Source organism: Corvus moneduloides, chromosome 12 (assembly GCF_009650955.1).
Source record: "Corvus moneduloides isolate bCorMon1 chromosome 12, bCorMon1.pri, whole genome shotgun sequence".
Taxonomy (NCBI): domain Eukaryota; kingdom Metazoa; phylum Chordata; class Aves; order Passeriformes; family Corvidae; genus Corvus; species Corvus moneduloides.
In genome coordinates, this window is record NC_045487.1 from 820,198 (window position 1) to 840,793 (window position 20,596).

Here is a 20,596-nt window from a genome sequence, read left to right on the forward strand (position 1 = left end):
GAGCCAAACAAACAGGTGTCCCCTGGCCTCCCGACCCCAACATCAACAGCGCAATAAAACTCTTCCCAGTTCAGGACCAAACCATTTGGTACCAGTACATGGGATAATACCTGCTCCTTAAAACACGGAAACATGGATAACAAATGCCTCTAAAGTCCCAGAAGAAACAGAGACGTGCACTGTGAAGTATCCCCCCAGGAATCCTGTAAATCATACCCAAATTTCACTTGTCCTGGAACAGGTTTTAAAATCTGTTTGTGGTTTCTCCAACATATTTTAAACTGTATCTGGTCAGTTCAGAAATGAAAGAGTCCTTCAAACTCCAGTGGAAAGACCTCTGTACGTGTTATTTTAAAATAGCCTTAAACTGCAGACAAATTTGCTCTGCAAACTCAATTATTTTCATGGTTTTAAAACATTTACCCTTTTTTTATCACATTTGATTGATTTGTACAGTAAAGTGCCATTACTTCATCCATTCATTGCTCTGTGTCAGATTTGTTCACGTTGGCACCCAAAAGGCAGTGCTACGCTCGTCCTGTGTTATTCTCTGTTCCCTGAGCTCCAGCATTCCCAGTGCAGCTGGGAACCTTGGGGCACTCAAATCATCTTGGGGCAGCTGAAAGCACCATGAGCTTCTCCTGTTGGCTTCAATGAGCCTGGTCTTATCTCAGCACCAGGGGTATAAAAACTTCTGGTCACGCAGATGGTGACCCACATTTAATTTCTGGGACTACCTTTCCATCCATCCATGGATTCCTCTGCACTTGAAATGTAAGATCAGCTTGGAAAGCTGTCCCAAGATAACCTTCAGTGTCACTTCCAAAAGGCCCTCTCTGATTGAGGGTGAGAGCCCAGCCCCACTCTGGGGTCACATCTTTGTAACTCGCTGGGTTCACCTGGCACTGCAGCACAGGTCAGCCAGAGGAGGATTTTTACCAGCACAGGTTTACGTGCAGTTTATTAACATGAAACCCTTTCTCCACACTGTCACTTCTCCCAGCTCCTCGTGGTTTATCCCATCACTACCCTAACACAACGTTCACACGCAGATATGATAAACACCAAATAATAAAACACAGAAGCCAATGTTGTGACATGCACAGGAGGTAGCAAAATTAGAGCTGGAAGTATCACTCCAGCCCTGCATCACACCACGCGTGACACGGGATGCCACCACCACACAAAGCATGGGAGATTGAAGAGAAGAACAGATAGGACTATACAAAAAGGCAGAAACATCAAAAAAAATTTTTATTCTATTTTCCTGACAGCTCCTCACATTTATTTTCTGTACTTCGGTTCACCACTGAAGAAATCCCTGTTCAATTAATGATGATGGACTAAAACATCATAAAAACTTGAGCTGGTAGGACTGAGTTGTTCAAGAAAAAGGAAATTATTAGAGGTCGTGTTTATTCAGAAACAAAAGTGCCTTGTTAATTCACAGGACTCAAGATAATGTGATGATTTGATCTGACACTTTGCTTAATACAGGCCACCAGAATTTTCTGTATTATTTCCAGTTTAAAGCTCAATAGTTGCACTTGAACTGCAGGTTTAGAAAATCATCCACTCTCGATGTTAAAATATCCACCATAATGGCCATTAAGTTGTTCCAGTGATTAATCACCTTCCCTGATTAACACGTACATTATTTCTAGTCAAATTTTTGTCTACCTTTAATTCAATTCACTAAATCTCATTTTTTTTCTTCTACTCTTAAGAGCTCTCTATTTGTTAATTCTTTTTGCCCGTGTAGGCACTTATTGACCAAGTTCAACCACCTCTTCAGTGCTTTTCTGATAACAGAAGAGGCTTGATTTTTTTTTTTTAATCTGTCACCATAAGATAAATTTTTCACTTATTTAATCACCTTTGTGGATTTTCAGTGCATCTGTTTCAGTGCCTTTTTGCAAGTGTCAGGCCAAGAAATGGACAATAGCACATGAAGGCACCAGAGGAGCTGCAGGGACTCCCAAGATTAACTAAAAGGAAATTATCAGCATACAAAAGCCTTTCAGCAATTATTTTTAATTTTTCAAAAGAACCGTGTACTTTTAAAGTGCATTTCAACAAAAGGCAGTATCGTTTGTTTTATATAAACAGACAACTTTGAAATGCATTCTCTTTAAAAATTATACCACTTCTTCACATCTTAATTAATGCCAAAACTTGATTTTCTTCCTTAGCAGTGTATTAGAAAACTGCTATTAATGTAATTTAATTTTTGTAAGGAGCAGCATTTGTTTTCTATTTAAAAAAAAATAGGTGGTTGTGAAATGTTGGTCTGTCAACATCGCTTAGAACATTCCCATTCCATGCCTCTACGTAATAAATTAAATCAGAGTTTTAATTGTGCCCATGCTTTGTGGTTCCTGGCAGTACAAAAAGATATTCTGTGAATTCACGTCCCAAAAAGTCCTACTGAGTGATTAATTACTGGTCTGGAAGATATAAATATGCTTTTCAGGGAAGTCAGTATGGACTGCTGGAAGCTTTGGTCTTATATATGGCTGTAGGTGTCTCTTGCCCAGCAGACATCACCCTAATTCAAACAAGATCCCAGTTCCAATATTTACTGGCAGTACAAACCCCTTCCCTGCCCGCTTGCCCTATTTAATTAATACAAGGTCTATAGATTTGAAAGTGAGGAACACGAGATATGTTTATTCATATTTTAGATTTCTCTGAGTTTTCCTCAGCCTGGAAGAAGCCACCAGCATAATGTCTTCAGTCCTGCATATTCTGGACAGCGGAGCTCCTCCAGAATATGTTCTAATCACCATGGGAGTAAAGCCCAGCCCAGCTGTCAGCCCCAACCCCATGGATTACTTTCTTCCCCATGACTCAAGGTTGTCACAGCTGGTGGCTTTGCTCTCCCCTCAAACTCTTTCTCTGCTCCAAATCAATTCTTGGGGCAGCTGGTGGTATTTGCAGTCTGCTCCCAGTGTGTCATACGATAAACACACAAGGAGAGGAGCTTTATTTTCCTTCCCACTGGAGCACCATCAATATTAAAACCAAAACCATCCCACCTGCACATCTGGAGCAAGTCAGAGCCACCCCAGCCAGGCGATGGGGTTCAGCTGGAGCTTCCATCACCCCAGGGGAACATCTCCCAGCAGGGTGAGGAGCAGCAGGCAGGAGATCAGTCAGCAAAAGGAAAACTGATCAAAACCAGCAGCGATTTGAAAGGACCTGGAAGCAGTAATGCAATAGTGAACTTCTCACAGTCGGGCCACCAACACAAGCCAAAGCAACCCAAGTGGAGATTACTGCCTAATGGCCCGGCAGAGGCGGCTGAGGGATCACAGTCCAGCTCCTTGCCACAAAGAACACCATTTATGTCACCACAAGCAAGAACATGACAAAGACAAACAAAGACTAACTTCATCCTTCCTCTTTGAAAAGGTCTGTCCGTAGTCAAGGAACAGAGTGAAATGTGAAAGAGAAATGTGTTCCTGTTTGGGGGATACAAGACAAGAGTTTTGCAATCCTCTGAGCACCAAAATTCACTGAAATCACCGGGGCCATTGTGATTGCTCATTAACAATACACATCTTCCAGCTGACATTTTTCATTTGGACCTTGTGAAAACCACAAATCAAACATACATAAGAAGGTAGCCAACTTCAACCGAGGAAAGGTCTTTAAAAAACAAGAAAGAAAATAAACCTTTGATAAAATAATTGCTTCTACTGTTATTTTTTTTGCTATTGCTTCAAAAACAATTTCTCTTTCTTTCTTGTTCATCTATCTGGTGTCCTGCTGGTGTGCAGATGAAAGGTCCCGTCTCTTTAAAATTTCATGCAGGGCTCTTCAGAACATCTCAGTTTTAAATGCCCATGGCAAAGACAACAAAATGTACCAGTAAATGGGAAGCGGATGAAACCCCTGTTTATCCACTCCATAAAGGTAGAGTGTGCGACAGGGTCTGTTTCCACACCCACGCAGACTGGCAAGAACCATCCATAAAATCACTAAACCACATCACTTACATTCAGCCAGTACTGACCCCAACTCAGCACTCCAAAAACTACCTGGGACTTAGCAAACCCAGGTGGGTACAATTCTATCACCTGATAGGAAAGTTTTTTTCTCCTTCTACCCTTCCAGTACCTGAAGGAGCCTACAAGAAAGATGGAGACTATTTACAAGGAATGACAGGACAGCAGAGAATGGCTTCACTCTGCCAGAGGGCAGGGTTAGATGGGACATTAGGAAAAAATCTTTACTGTGAGGGTGGGCAGGCCCTGGCACAGGGTTCCTAGAGAAGCTGTGGCTGCCCCTGGATCCCTGGAATTGTCCAAGGCCAGGTTGGACGGGACTCGGAGCAGCCTGGGATAGTGGGAGGTGTCCCTGCCCATGGCAGGGGGTAGGATGAGATGGGCTTTAAGGTCCCTTCCCAACCCAAACCATTCTGGGATTTTGTGGTATCACTGACATTTCCTTCAAGTGATTTTGCCACTCACTAAGAGCATGTTTTGACCAAATTCAAGACAACAGATTCTCACAACGTAATTCAAGTTTCTACAGCTCGTGGGCCAGCATGGTAACCACCACCATCTAAGGCTGCAGCGTTCAAGTCTGACAGGTTTGTGTGGGTTTGTAGTACCTTTTTGCATCTAATGAGTCTAAAGTATTTTGCCAGAACAGTCACTGAATTTCCAGCCGGAAGCCACAGCATCTGTTTCCTATATCTCTGCTGTTGCTGCTCTCATTTACAGTGTTCACAACTCTAAGCACTCTTGAGAAGATATTTCTCAGCTCACTGTGGAGTTGAAGCAGATGATTCACATCTGTGGTGCTGAAGCAGCTTGGGAGGGACCAGTAGACTCCCTGCCCAAAAGTGGGAATATGTATAATTAAAAAAAAACAGAACAAAACACACAAAACCCATCAGAGGAACCAGTTGTCAAACACTGAGACTCTTGAGGAAGAACAGAAATTTATGGACTATTTTTCAGAGAAATGTTCTAATATCTAACAGCAATCTAAATTCCTCTTAGGAATAGGGTAGCATTAGGTCCATAAACTCATTATGAGTGGAGTTATGTTTTGTACACTAACAATGAAAAGAACAAAAATTGTATCAAAGTAGGTGAGATGGAAGGTTTGGACCCTCAGGATCCTGACACAGAAAATGTTACCCTGCAGGAGTCACTTGCATTAATCAAAGCACCCTGATAGTGAATCGCACATTGAGAACAAGGGCCAACCACTCAGTGGGACCAGGTGTGCGATGGGGATGGCTCAAAGTGAAGACAATTCAACCACAACACATCTCTGCTGCAGTCTAGAGGTTGGGTTTGGGGAGCACTGTGCATCACCCACAAGGAAAATTTCAGTATCCGAAGGAGCTGCTGATCAACAGCCTCATCCTGGATAACCTTGTGCCAAGGCAGTTCCAAGGAGAAAAATCAAAATCATCAGATGTTCAACAGAGCAGCCTTGTAGATGAAGGATGGTGTCACAGAGTGACACACGAGTGAGTCATGGGCTCCTCAATGTGCAGAAGTGAGTCATGGCTCAGTAAATAGGTTTGCTCTGGCCACATCCCTTTGTCACATAGTGCTAATTACACCAAACCCCTCTAATTGCATCAGCCACTGCAGAGGAAACGATAAAACTCCTTCAGTCAAGCCTGAGCTCCTGCATCCAGAACAACACCACCTCACAGGATTTTGCAGCCAAGTGCTGTGAGGTTATGAACAGGGATATGAAGCATAAACCACTTTCTGTATTACCAAGTAACTACAGAGGTGAAAAAGCCCAGAGAGCCCCAGCTGGGAATGAGCCCATTGTGATTTGCTCCACAGGATTTAATACACACAAGTCCTGCAGAATCATTCTCAGGAGTCTCTGCCCCAACTGGGGTGGACGCACTTCGCTTTGGGCTTTTAAGGCTGAAAATAACACGGATGATTTTACACGATAATCGGACCAGTGCAATATTTCCACCCAAATGACATCTGTATGGCCATAATGGAAGGTGTAAGTAAAAGGAAATCTCTGTTATTCATCACAGAATGTAATCAAATGAGAAGGATAAACAGTGTTTTCTTTGACAATCATGTCTATGGTACATGACCTGCTGTCACACCAGAACAGCCTTAATACAAAATGAAGAACTCAGGGCTATTTTCTGGAAGTAGAGAAGTAACTTGGGGTTATCTTTTTAGCTTACCCATGCATTATGGACTCAATAGCTCAGTCTTGGTTTTTCATTTGTTACTATTAATTAGACATGGTGTAAGCCAGAGGCAGAAAGCAATCAGAAGAACCAGCAAAGATCAGAGATCCCCTTCCACAGGACCCTGCTCATTGCCCAGCTGGACCCTCACTGCCTCTGACTGCCCAAGAGACACGTCTGGGCGTAAAATTAGTACAAAACCTGTGACAGTCTTGGGCCAGAACCTCACTGGCTGTAAAGCTGCTGTCCTCTCTGTCTAGAAGGGAACCACTACAACCGCTGTGCCTCCAAAGTCCCACACCTGCACTTCTCACCTGCACATCCTAAACCCCTCATAGGGGTCATGGATGGATCACCAGTTATCACCTCTCCCAAAGGTAACACATGAGCTCAGATAGCCTTTAAACACTTAGACTGAGAAAAATAAAGAACCAAAAAAACGCTTCTCTCTTCCTACTCCAGCCCAGCAGCATCCCAGAGGGATGCATGGACAGAGATGTCAGCCCCAACAGACACCTAGTTTTGGTATTGAGAGTGGACCCCAGTTTGCAGCCCATCATTCCCCAGGGCAGAGAGGGACCATCCCTGGCCTCAGGACATCACATCTGCTGCTGGTTCTGGAAGGGACCGTGATACATTAATATATAATTGATTTATTATATAATTAATTAATATATAATTATATAATTAATTAATTATATAATAAATATATAATTAAAATACCACAAATTCCATCCTGTGACCTTGAGCTGTTCCATGGTTCTGTGGTTCCCAGTCAGACTGTGACACTGGACACCAGGTAGATGAAGTTTTCAGCTTCACAGGCAAAAAAGCTACAGCAATAATTCTGATGAACTTTTTCAAACACATCCTGAATTATCGGCACATTACCTATAGCCCTCTGCCAAGCCTCAATGGTGCTCTGCTGAGGGCAGCTTTCACCAACGCTTCACGAGAGCAGCACAGCCGATGCGCGGGTGCCTCCTGCCCTGCTCCGGGGACACCCTGTGCCCAATCCCCGTGCCCAGTCCCTGTGCCCACCAGCCTGGATGGCCCCACGCACAGCATAGCCCACGGACAGCCAAGCCCCAGCACAGGGCTGGCAGGAAGGCAGCAAACCAGCCCACCGGGGCACAACCACCTGACCCAGGAGCATCCTCATTAGAATCCTTGTTAGCCGCCCCATGTAATTAGCTCCAGGCACATTTCTGCTCAGCCTTTCTACATCTGTGTTTTCCCCAAAGACTTAACTACCTGGTTTAATGCTCAAACACTAAAACTCAGCTCTCCTTCCATAAAGTATTTTAATCTAAAAATAATTTGAACCATGTTTATTTTTAAGAACTTTCACCCTCCCAAAAATAATGTTTAAAAGAAAGCAACTTTAACCATGAATACAGAGTAAATAATTGCTGTTGCTTTCCTTGCAGATAAATCACTTTTACTCTGATTTTTTTTTTTAACAAAGATCAAAAGTAATATTAATCACGCTGGCCAGGGAGCAAAAGGACATTCCCAGACATTAACTGCCTTCCAAATATGAAAAACATATTAAATATCTCTCTAAAACAAGATGTTTTCCTCATGTTTCCTTTGGGAGAAAGCTGCTGGGCACATTCCTGCATGGGCTAGGCTGGGGGGGCACCTGTGGTGTGCCACCCTCAGCACACCTGCCCCACACGCCTGGCATCCAGCAGACTCTGGCCCTGGGATGAAGATGCTCTGGTGGCACCAGGCCACCTCACCTTTACACAGGAACTCTGCGCTGGGAGTCATCCTGATTGTGCAAATTGATTTTTCCCAAACTTCTGCAAGAAAGCACACACATGGAAACTCCCAGCCATCTGGCTGCCACCACTGCACACGTGGATCAGACACCACAGACTTTGCATTTACTTAATCATGATCTGTGATTTCTGTTGCCATAGGATCAGAGGCACGAAGGAGACAAACCTCCTCGGGCAGCATAAGGAAATACAATTAGGGTCAGTCCCAAGAAAGACCCAGGAAAGCTGTTTTTCCCTCAGCCCAGGCTGGCCCAGAATGCCAGCACACTCTCAGTAACCCTGAGTCAGCAGGAAGGTGCTGATGGGGCCCACAGTTCCAGCAGCAACCCTTAAGCCCACAGTGTGCGTTTGTTATTAGGACAAAAGAAGGGGGACAATGCCCGGTGGTGGGCATCGCCCACAGAGTGAAGGCCATTAAGAGCACTACTCTTCTCCAGAGGGTTTTATCCTTCCCCTTCCCATCCCCAAAGACTTTTTAATGGTTTAATCAAGAAAATATGGGTGCTTTCTTCCCTTAGCGGGAACTGGGGAACTGCGTGGCCAGTGCAGCCCACTCCGCCCCACGCCGGGACACAGCCGGGGCCCGCCACAGGCACGGCCCGTGGGAGATGCCACTGGCTGCCAGGCCGGCACACGCCCTGCCAGTGCCATCCCATACCACAATGCCCAGCTTCTGGAACGCCCTCTTGCCCTGCTCCTTGGAGCCGACCTGTGTTAGACCACACAGCTCCTGCCAGGTGCCTGCTGCCACACCACACCTCCACAGCGAGGCTGCTCGTGCTCCTGCTCCCAAAAACAGAGCTCTGCCTAAAGGAGATGGATGAGTTTGGTGTCCCAGCAATAAAGGCTTCTCAGCACCATCAGTAACTCCTCTTCCCCTTCATTTCCCTGCTCCCCCCAGCAGCAGGAGGGACACGCAGACAGGAAGGCTGCGGAGCAACGGCCAAATCTCCTGTTGGATTTGCTGCCTGTATTTCTTTGTTACTGAAGTCCCCCTAATTACTTTGAAAGTCTGTGAATTCTGGTCACAGAATGAGGGGTTTCTGTCAAAGCAATTTTCCAGAAAAAGCTGTTTCTCTGGAATAAACTTCTCATCTGCTAATCCACCAGTGCCGCAGTCGCCGGCTGGCCCAAAACAAAGGAATAAGGTTTTCCTCCCAGATACCCTGAGGAAGAATTTTATTAGCAGCATACATGTATGATTAGAATAACAGAAAGAAGAGTTTATTCGTGAAAGAATTGACATCAAACCAATACCCAAGTCCTCCGAGGACAGGGTAGATGCCTTTGAGCAAGAAGCTTTAAAAAAAACTACCAAAAAGCACAGAGGTCCCTCACTTTTTCCATCAAGTTTCTTCTCTGTGTCTCACTAGAGTCCTTTTCTTTTAAAGCAATAGTATTTGAACTTGTACCAACTCCTAAAAGTTAAGATTTTACATGTTGATCATCCCTCGTAAGAAAAAATTCCCATATATCCAAGTGGGAAACAGCACACAACACAAAGTGATAAAATCTGGCAGAAAGTTAATAACTACGAATCTTTAAAATGCTTCATGTGAAAGAGCTGATGATGCAAAAGCAAACAGAGTGAGCGAGCATCCTGGGATTTGTAAATTAAAGCCATTCAGTACCTCACATCCAATGTTACAGGTCCTGTTAAAGCAGGAATTGGCTGTCCCTGACTTACCAGCCCTCCCAAGCAGAGCTCTGCTGACACCGTGCCACGCAGCAAAGGTGGGTGCAGAGGCTGCTGTAGCTGAGGGGTCTCACAGCACCAGGGCTGGCAGCCAGGCTCCCTCTGCACCCCTCGTGTCCCAGCCGGTCCTGATGGCACCAATGGAGTTTGGGAGGTGTTTGAGATCACAGCAGGACAACCTGACAACGCCTGTCCTTGGCTGTGGTGAGAGCACAGCCCTGAAGGGACCAGCCCAGTGCCCGGGCTGTTGGAATGTGTGCCCTTGGCTGAATTATAGCACCAAAAAAGGAGCCTACAGAAATTATTGTTTTCTGATTCACTCTTAGATTAATACTCAGAGATATACAGTCTCAAGTTATTTTCCAAACATTAGAAGCAGAAAAAACAAATATTTAATAAATTGATTAAACTTCTGTTGGGCAAAAGTACTTCAGCATACCCTGAGCTGTGGGTGTGTCTGTGCCACCCCCAACACTGCCAGCAGACCTTGTGCAGAATTGCTACAGTAAAAAAAAAAAAAAAAAAAAAGAAAATATAACTATGTGAGGCTTCTCCTCAACCTGTTTTCCTTTCCTAGGAAGGAGACAGTTATCCCTGCTCCAGCAGGACGGAGATAAGCACACGCAGAATGCCCACAGGCTACAGTTTTTCATTTTCCTCTTGGCCGATCTACAACTAAGCTGCCAAAATAAACCTCGCCTTCTAGTCAGGCTCAAAATGAACCAAACTGAATTTTTATGTCATAAAAGGAAGCAAAAAAATAAGCACGAACAGTTAAAATGCTTAAAATATCAACACTTTTTTCCAGAAGGGAAAATAAATTTATGAAGACAAGCTATTAAGCGCTGATTTCAGACACTAATTACGCAGTCCCCAACACATCCATTGCAGTATCTCAGTCACAGTTGCCTTCCTAAAGTCAAGGAAGTGAGAAAGTTTGGCCTCATGACATCAGGGACCAAATCCAGACTTTTTCGGTCAGAAGAGGACCAAGCACATATTTTGACAGCTACCTCATCTAACTTGTTCTTTGCAGAGCAACAGCTTCATTAAACGACAAGGTTTTTTGAGTGCCATTTTTGTGGCCCAGTGAAAGCTCCAAAAAGAACTTGGAGAGGCATCCAAAGTCCCCCCACTGACTCAGAGCAGCAGGGATGCCCCAGGGTCACCTGAGCAGCCAAGAGCCTCTCAAAGAGCTGGTATTGATATTTTCTGGAGACACTGAAATTTCTCCGAAGGAACCAGACTACTTTCAGTTTTAGACCTAACATGAACTTCAAATGATTAAATGTTTCATTGTGTACTGAAGACCTGAAGGATGAACTTTTCTAAAATGCTGAAAACTCAATAAGCACTATGAAGACATAGACCTGGAGATTACCCCACTGCCCTGCCATGGTGCCATCAGTGCATTTCCCAGGGTTCTGGCCCAGCTCTGCCTCTGGCAGGCCAGAAACCACAAAAAGAGCTCAGCCCAGCCTGTGCAGGCTCCCTCAAACAGCAGCTCACACGTCCTGCGTGGCCAGCTCCAAAGGCCTCCCTGAGCTGCTGCGTCGGGCACTGCCTCCTGCAAGAGATTTCTCTGACCACCTGGCATTAAAAACTTAATTACCTCATGCAAATAACTTGCTCTTCAGAGCTGGGAGGTGCAGTCCCCAGGAGGTAATGCCCATGCTGGCCACTCCAGCAGGATCATGTACCTGTGGAGTGTGACGGTTCCAGTGGTTTTGGCCATGGGATGGAAGGAGAGCACTGAAGATTGCTCCAGCACCCCTCTCACCAGTCACCTTATCTTGGAGCAGCCCAGCATTGTTTTAACTTACCAACACCTAAGGCACCAGGGAAGTTGTACACAGGCAAGAAATTCTCTGGCAGCGGATTATTTTGTAAGGTGTCAAGGAAAAGGAACCCAAGGAGCAGCCAAGATCTCAGAGAACCCTTCAGAGGCTTCCTGCTCCCCTCTCCTGTGCTGACTGTTCCCTGGCTTCACTGACCTGCCAGTCTGAGGCACAAGCACACCAATCCACCATGATGCTGCATAAAACAGTGCAAAAATACCTATTTTAAGGAAAAGCCCATTTTGTGAGTCACGTAGACAAAAGTACAAACGCCAAGTACCTGCTGTGTCAAGCAAAATACATAAAGCACAATCAGAAAAACCCACTGGAAAAATGTAAGTGCCACACAAAGCAATCTGGAAAAGTAACATAAAATGACTGACGGGTTGCTTGTCACTTTTGTACGTATTCTCACCCTTCTTCCACTCACTACACTCATTTCCCTTTTGTAAAAAAATATTCCCCTTATACGGTGTCCTTGATCTTTTCAGAGTATGACACAACATTAATAACAGAGGTAAACAAACTTCCAGACCAAAACAGAGCATGTCATCTATCACACTTGGTTCCTCATGAAGTACAAGCTTTAACTGGAATTTGTGTGGCCAGCAAGACCAAATTATCAAATTAATCCGCATTTTGTAAGTTTTTTTCCTTGTTATTCTAATTGAAAAAACAAAAAGAGGAATTATTTCCACAACATATATCTTATGACTACTGCAGATCCAGACCGACAACATGCCAGAAGGTTGGAGAGCACCAGCCTGAGGCAGCAGCCCCACACATGTGGCAGGTGGAAGCACAGCAAGAGCAGCCTCTCTTCTGTTTAAAAACAGGGTAGAACAACCCAGCTGCAAACGAGTGGGCAGACACGCCAAGCAAGCGGCATCGCACACCTGGAGCGTGCGACGGCAGCGTGAGCCGCGTCAGGCACTGGCACACGGTTCTCTTGTCCGGCCCCAGCGGGAACACGGTCAGTGCACTCCCCTGAGAGCAAGGCAAGGCTGTTTTTAGTGGGGACAGGCTCACCCAGACATCCAGCTCAAGGTTCCAGCGATGACAGGGCTGATGGCTGACAAGTTACTGCCCAGAGGCACGGACTGTCCATCCCTGCACATGTCCAGAGCAAGGTCTGACCCCGTTACAAACACAGGCGTCGATCCACGACGCGTTACTGAGCTCCATGGGGGACCACGGCCACAGCTGGTGGTTCCTCAAACAGGGGTGCTGAAAGCTTTGAGTCACACTGTCAGGATAATTTTCTATTTAATCTCATGGACATTCCAACTGACCCCTGCTCCTCACATTGCCATAATTAGAAGTGTTTGACATTACACTTTAACAACATTCTTCTTAGTTGGCATTTTTGTGAGCAATTAATAACCTCAACTAAAAATAAAATGTATGTATATATATACACTGTGCTATGAAACCCACAATATTTTAAGATAGTGTTTCATCTGAATACTTTCTTGAGGTCATGTGTAGCATCTATCTCTTTATATGGATAACTAGAAGCAAAGAGGAATCTGTCGTGATAACATGCAAATAAGTACGGTGCATTCATACGAGACCAAACACTAGAGTAATAAAAAGGAAGGAAAACTACACAGCAGGACAGATATTTCCAGCATTAATGTAGCATTTTCACCTGCTGTGCAGACACAAATTCTGTGTACATGAATTAACACTTGTTCTTATTTGTTTTCTCCCCTTCTTTATAGACTAGAAGCCCTATGTGCGCCTTTACTTTCAACTAATATTAAGAAGCATCCATGGCTGCAAAGATTATTTTCATTTATTCATGTGAAAAATGGGGTTGTTGTGTACACTTCCTGAGGGAAAAAAAATGTGAAAAGTTATGCCAAAAACTAAGAAGAAATGTCTCTTAGACTCTCATCATTTTATCACCAAGATACCTTTAAAAAAAATTACTCTTACATGCGAGCAATGGTCACCTTACTGCCAATAATAAGGGCTAAATCAATTTAATCACAGAGCTTCTGTACTTGCTGGTTGAGCAAAGCTCAGCAGGAGCTCCTGGGCTTCATGGAGGTAGAGACTGTCCTCTGATTTCTTATCTTAATGTTTTACATTAACATTCTTTTAATATTAACAGGAGCCTGAAAACAGCCCTGCATGTGCAACTCAATCATGTGCTTATTTCCATCAGCATTCCTCTGGCAACCAGTTCCTTGTAGATAAGATTTCTAAAATAATTAATATTTTCATGGAGCCAGCTATGTTTTAACGTCAGAGACACGCAAGGAGATGGCTCTGAGGAAAAAAAAAAAAAGTCATTACCTAAACAAGTAATTTTTACTGAATTCCTGAGGGGCTCCAGCACACGGAATTCCCTCAGCTGGGCTGTACATTTGCTATCAGAACACACATGCATTGTACCTCACTCAGCTTGACTCATAAAACCTGAGTGTGCTAAGTCTCTGGTGATAGAACAGTCCTGATTGCTTTTGTTCTGCTAATTAGCAGGGAACAAACCCTTGGAATAAGTTTTTCCCAGTGAGTGCGCTAGGGCACACACAGTGCAGTAATAGCACCACAAGAAACTTGTGTAACAGAGAATTCTGGCTTCCTGCTTTCTTAAGCCTGACACAAAGCTGGAATAATTAGGGTGATAAAGTCGAAGCAGCCCGAGTAAATTCAGCTAAATCTGGTATCACCACAGTTGGGACACTTATTTGCATGTTTAAATTACTCAAGTGACTAATTTTATAATTTTCTTTTCAACTGCTGAATGCCTTACGTCTCAAACGAGTCCCCTGGGAGGCAGAGGCACAGTGCACGGTGTGTTAAACTTACAAACTTGTTATACTGCACCAGATTAGCATAATATTGCATACGTTATTCCTTATTTAATAAAAATTTAATTGTGCATATAATTTGATAATTCAATACCAGTAATTTGTTATACAAAATCTAGAATGCACTCATTTGGTTTCTTCCTTGGAAAAAAGTTACCTGTGAGTTCTCTGTGACTAAACATTCTCACTAGAACTCCCAATTTTGCCATATTTTACCTGCAGCCTTCCTAAACAGGACACAGCTCACACCCAGGGAAATCAAAGCCTTTCACTGGCACTCAGAAGTCCTTAAATCCAGCCCCCTGGGCTTTACGTGGAAGATGCAGAACACTGAGGCTGCAGCTCTTAGTTAATGATGTTCTGATAGTACTCCTTGGGCACATCTTCCACGCAAAGCCAGGGAACGACCACGGAACGTGACCAGAACAAACAGCATTCTGTGCCCATTGGAGGAGAAGTTCTCCACACACTCTGATGCCATGTGAAGATTTCAATCACAGACTGCAAACAGCCACTGAAAACATCTTGAAAAGCATTTGGAAAATCCCGTAGTTACATCATTCCCAATTACCATCCCTGGCAAACCAGCCTTTCCACTGGTTTGTTGACATGCAGTTTGGTTTTCCATGTCCTGGGGGAAAATGGTGGTCTTGGGAACCTCCTAATGAAAGTAAAACTCACTCAACAGGATCACAGGAACGACAAATTTGTTCACTTCTGTAGAAATTAGCAGAAAATATTTGTCTCATGTGTTCTACTGACATGTTATTTCTTCCCTGTTTTCTAGTTTGGCTCTCTGGAGCTCATCCAAAGCTTCTGACATAAAAAGTACAACTGGCAGCAGTTCTCCAACCCCTAGGGCAGCCCTGGGGATTTAACACCCACCCACCCTCCCAACTGGGTGCCAGCTGAGTCCCAGCAATGTATTTTAATTGAGAGCAATTACTCCACTAATAGAGGAATGCCAGAGAATGCATTTTTCCATTGAAAAAAAATTCCTAATAAACAGCCACCATCACACAGGTGTTAAAACCATTAACCCCCACAGCTGAGAGAGATGAAAGCAAACTTTTGGAGAAGGCAGTTTTTGCAGAGCTTCGTTAACGTCCTCCCACAAAGGTCAGTGCAGCTCAGCCCGGAACCTCCCGGAGCCTGCTGAGAAACCCTTCACATCTGCCCAGCCTGGGTGCAATCTCAGTGTAACACACAGGTCACCTTCCTAAGCTTCTCTACCTTCTCTACATTTAAATTAATTGTATCATTTTATTTATGTTTCCAACTTACTGTGGTGTATTAGCATATTAAAATTAACTCTGCTGGCTGTAATCACTTTACCTTAACAAAACAACTTACCAAGGCAAATTTGATAAAATTATAGTACCCCCTTGTGGTGTTACCTTCATGCCCCAATAGAACACCTTTCAATATTATATTTTTTTAAAATCCTTTTCTATCAAGCTCAGTGGAGAACTAACTAGCCTTTTCTAGGATCCATCAGGAGCAAAGGGAAGCAAAGGGACTATCACTGGAATCCAAGAATGGATGAGCTAGAACACCACTTTTCCATGAGCCAAGGGAGTAATCTGTACTAAAAACTGACTCATTTTACATCAACAAACACAGCCTATGACACTTTGATATGAAAACATCACTTGGGCAATTACCTCCCTGATGTAAAAAAAACCAGTAAAGAATGATTTCCATTAAAAACCACCAAGCTCAACACCCAGAACACAATCAGCCCAATCAGCTTACCAGTTAGAAAGAAATTTGAGAGTTCACCAGTGATTATACCCCAAAGAATCACCCCCCCCAAACTGTACACACAAACCTCAGAGGCACCTCCTTATAGATCCTGAATATCCCGTACCATTGCACCACGGGTTCCAGCACTATGAAAACTCCTGTGCGACAGGTTTAGTACCCAGGAGTTCAAGTGCCCTCCAGAACCTGAAAATATGGGAATGTGGGAGCATCCAAGAGCCTGCTCAGTGGAATTTCACAATCAGGGAACCTTGCAGGGACAGCCTGGACACAATTCACAGCTATTTTAAACTCATCATCTACCAAGCTCAACCCGTGACCTTCCATCACGACGTTAAAAAGTTACTGTCTCCTGTTCATGACAAATGGAGCTTTGCAGACACAACGTTCCCAATATTTGGCTGCAGTCTAAGAATGGAAAAGAGAGAAAGTCTGGCAGAAACACACCTAAGGAGATTTTATTCAGGGAAGAGAGGACCTCCTGCTTCACACACACAAGCCATTAAGAATTTTACAACCAAATCATATGGAGCTGCCTGTACAGAACGTGTTCCTTCTCCCTTCCAGCAGCCCTGCCTGATAAAGGAGCCTGGCTCCAGGCTGGATGTGTTTCCTTCTGCTTCAGGACTCAACTCTGCCTTTCTTTTTCCTACCGCCTTTCTGAAATTCCATGGAAAGCCATTGTTGTTAAACAGCAGTAAGTGTTACTCTCCCAGCAGTGTACACTAACAATAATTCAGCCCTGTGTCAAGGGAGGCTGTGAGTTCCTAGCTGAATTTATTTGAAAAATAAAGTTTGTTCTTTTTCTCCGAGATCTTTCCTTAAGCCAGCATGGAACTCTTGTAAAAGAAAAGTGCCTCTAAGTACCAACTACCCAAGGAACAGCCTTTTTATTTTATTTTTTTATTCGTTGCTCACCATGACAACATAATAAATGAGCCCTGAGAGACTTGCAGTGCTTAACTATTTAAAATTGTGTATTTTATCTTTCACTGTAGGCTTCCAGACATAACATCCATGATCTATTTTTCAAACCCTCTTCAGTGTCTCTGAGTGAAAGGCGCCAATTTTCACCTGCAATACGCAATGATCAGAAGCACACCTTGAGCAGGGACTCTGGTAACACTTTACAGAACTACTCTTACAGTATTTTTGTGATCTATTAATAATTACTCGCTCCTGTAAAAGAAAGGCAACAAGGCAACAGTTTCACCATCTGCTTTTTCCATTTTTGTTTGGAATTCTGCTGGACGGCTCTGTATTCTTTCATACATGACTAATAGGAAAGATACAAGACTAATAGGAAACACAACTGCAACTTCACTTAGGGTTGGTTTCAGTTAACAGATGGGCTTTAAACTATCCAACATAAAAGCATTCATTTCAGAAAAACTGACCCCAAAACTGCTTCATAAAATGAAGTATTTCCATTTTTTTTTCCCCTCAAAGCTTTAGGATCTCTCATGACACTACAGTATAAGAGGCCCCTGGGTTAAAAAAAAAAATAGCGCACACACACTTACAATTTCTGACCTTAAATATCAGAGACTAAAGGTTTTGCAATAAAAGTATCAGCAGTAACACACACAGCTCTACAAAAAGCCTCCAAGACCACAGCTTTCCTTGCTAAATTTCAAGAGTCAACATAAAATTACAGCAAAGAGATCTCCAAAATCCCGTTTTTTTGTCAAGCGAAGCTCTGGTTTTCCACCAGCCATACAGCAGCTGTGGTGAGACTTGGGGCTGTTGCAGCAGTGCTTCCCTCTGGATAAGTAACTCCTACGAGGCAGTCACGGATGGACACTGTCCAGAACGGCTCAGTCACAAGGACTGGGGGGCAACAGCACAAGTCCTACTTCCAAACCCCTGGATGTAAAGCACAGCAAGTGGAAAACTGCTCATCCCACACACACCCGGGACAGCTGAAGAGCATTTACCCAAGATCAAGATCCCTGGATGTGCCCGAGGCCAGGCTGGAAAGGGCTTGGAGCAACCTGCGGTAGTGGACGGTGTCCCTGCCCAGTGTGGTGGCAACTTCAATCCGAACCCGGCTCAACAGCGGAGCTTTCCCGGCCTCCCGCTTCCACAGGCTCTGGCTCCAGCCCAACCCACACCACAGCATTGGCAGCAGCTTCACGCGGGTTTACATTTACTTGTAAAGATGTTCAAAATTATACTGAAAAGTATTTTTTTGCAACTTGTTTCTCCTACTTCTGTCCCAAAGGTGCCAGGGCACCCGCCCCGGCCGCCGAGAGCGAGGGGGCTTCCCAGAACTTCCAGGCAGAGCCCATAGGTGGCGGCGTTTTCGTATGGAAAAACCAGAATTCCCTTTATTTTAACAGTCACGGCACAGTCCGATTCTGAGCCCGCAGGTGACGGGCAAAGACACCGATTCTCCCCATCAGCTCCCCTCCCCAGCCGCGGCTGGGCAGTGCCCACACAAGCAGCAGCATTTCCCTCTGGACAAGAAGCCAAACTTCCCTCCCCGCTGCTGTTAAGGAGCAGCATCCCAGAAGTCACCAAAGCACAAGTTTAGAAACAGAGGAAGCAAGTGAAGCTTTCCAAATTGCACTGTACCCCATGAAAATGGCTCTTCGTTTTGAATATTTTTATTACTTCCTAACCAGAATTCTCTGAGTTTTGCAGAGAGGTATAGAATCACTCAAAAAAATAAAAAAAGAACACCACACCAAACAAAACTCCCCAAACCCTGTAGTTTAAAAAAAATGCTGTTAAAATTTCATATAAGAATTAACAATGGAGAAAAGTTAGCGAATAAGACCAAGTAGAAAGTAAGTTCCTGTGTTTCCAGCAGTGGTTTTGCCAGATGCATCATCACATCTGCATGTGAGCAATTTTTCATTATTTATAAATGCGTTACAGGAACACGGCCAAGCTACAAACCAAGGAGTCCAACACACATTAAAAAAAAAAAAAAAATACCAGGGAATGTGTCTTGGTTATAGAACAAAAGAATTCATTTTATCACTTGGCTTTAGCACTGGAGAAAATGGCTCCTGGTGCGCTGAACCCCGTGATGAATGTGCCCCCTCCAGATCTTTATTGCCCCTGTAAATCACCGCACTGACAGCACTTAATAAGAAAGCTTTGGAGTGGGTTTGAAGTTTTGCTTTGTACAAATAAAATCTCATATTAAAGAATTTGCTAGTCCTCAAGGTGTGGAAAAATAAGTATGACTAGAACCTGTTGTGCTTGCCTTTTTTAACTGTTTGTTTCCACTATTTTTTTAAAATCATTTTTTAGCAAAGGGACCAGAATAACATAAGGAAAATTATCTGTATTAAAATAAAAAATTAGAGTTAGGACTTAGTTATTAAAACCCCATATTTCTGATGTTTTATACCCTGTGATGTCTGGACAGGGCAACAAAATCAGAGGCATAGAAAATAAAACATTAAATATCTTCCATGGTGTGATACGACATGCTGACAATACTCCTGGTTTTTAACTACAGAAAGTGAGGATTCGATGTCCACAGTTATCGGTCAAAATTCCACTCTCTGAGAGAGGGCAGGATTATCTGAGTCACCTGCTACCCCCCAGGTGGGAACAAAAGGGTTTAAATCCCTTGGCAGCAACTGCAACAATATTCACAGATGTGGTCAGTAATGACTTCTACATATACATATATACACACATATACACACAGAGCTTTGGTTAAGCACCCTATAGGAAAACAGAGAAATAAACTACCACAACACAAATATTTAAAGTTCATATCAGAAAGCGAATAGACTCGTTTATACATACAGATTTAATTGTTTGCTTTAGAGATGACATTCTAGAACAGATATTTGAGGGGGAAAATGGCTATTTGGAAGCGTTCAGAAGCAAAGTGCAGCTTGGCTCAGGCCATCATGTACTGATAGACAGTGTCAGCACATCACTGAACTACACTTTAACCAAAATAAATCACAATTCATGTGGTGGTGGCTTTCTGTTCTGCTTCCATGGCTTGCATTATCCTTGCTCAATTCCAGGCAGCATCATTCCTTCTAAACCAGTTTATGACACACCCTGGCCGAGGAAATCTTAACAGGAAACTACAGTTATTTGGACAAAGCTAAATGTATTTATAGGGAAATAAATGTATTTCCTGTTTAAACTGGGAGCACAAAGGTATTATGTGACAGACTATCAACAGGTCTGGAGGAAGTCCAGCTTCTCCTGATGGATTAAACACATTTGAGAAGGTACCTCAAGAAAATACACGCTAGTGGGCATGGTCTGGAAGAGTAGGAAAAATAAAGGAAGGTTTTTCCCTAAAAACAAACCCAACCAGTATTAAAGCAGCACATCAGTAAGAGTCCTTTAGGATTAGGATCCAAAGTATCAGGTATCAATATTTCCCAGCTGCATGGATCTTTCCATGCATCTTTTTCTACCTCTCATCACTGGAAAGAACATCTGCAAAGGTACCAGAAAGAGTAACCTGGCACTTGGGGCGAGTGTGCAACCCCAAACCGAGCAAA

At 43.7% G+C, this 20,596-nt stretch overlaps 1 long non-coding RNA gene across 2 annotated transcripts in view; it reads right to left on the reverse strand.

Annotated features, from left to right (window-relative positions):
* Nucleotides 1–20,596, reverse strand: part of LOC116450117 — a 37,281-nt gene that overhangs the window by 14,258 nt on the left and 2,427 nt on the right. The window lies entirely within an intron of this gene.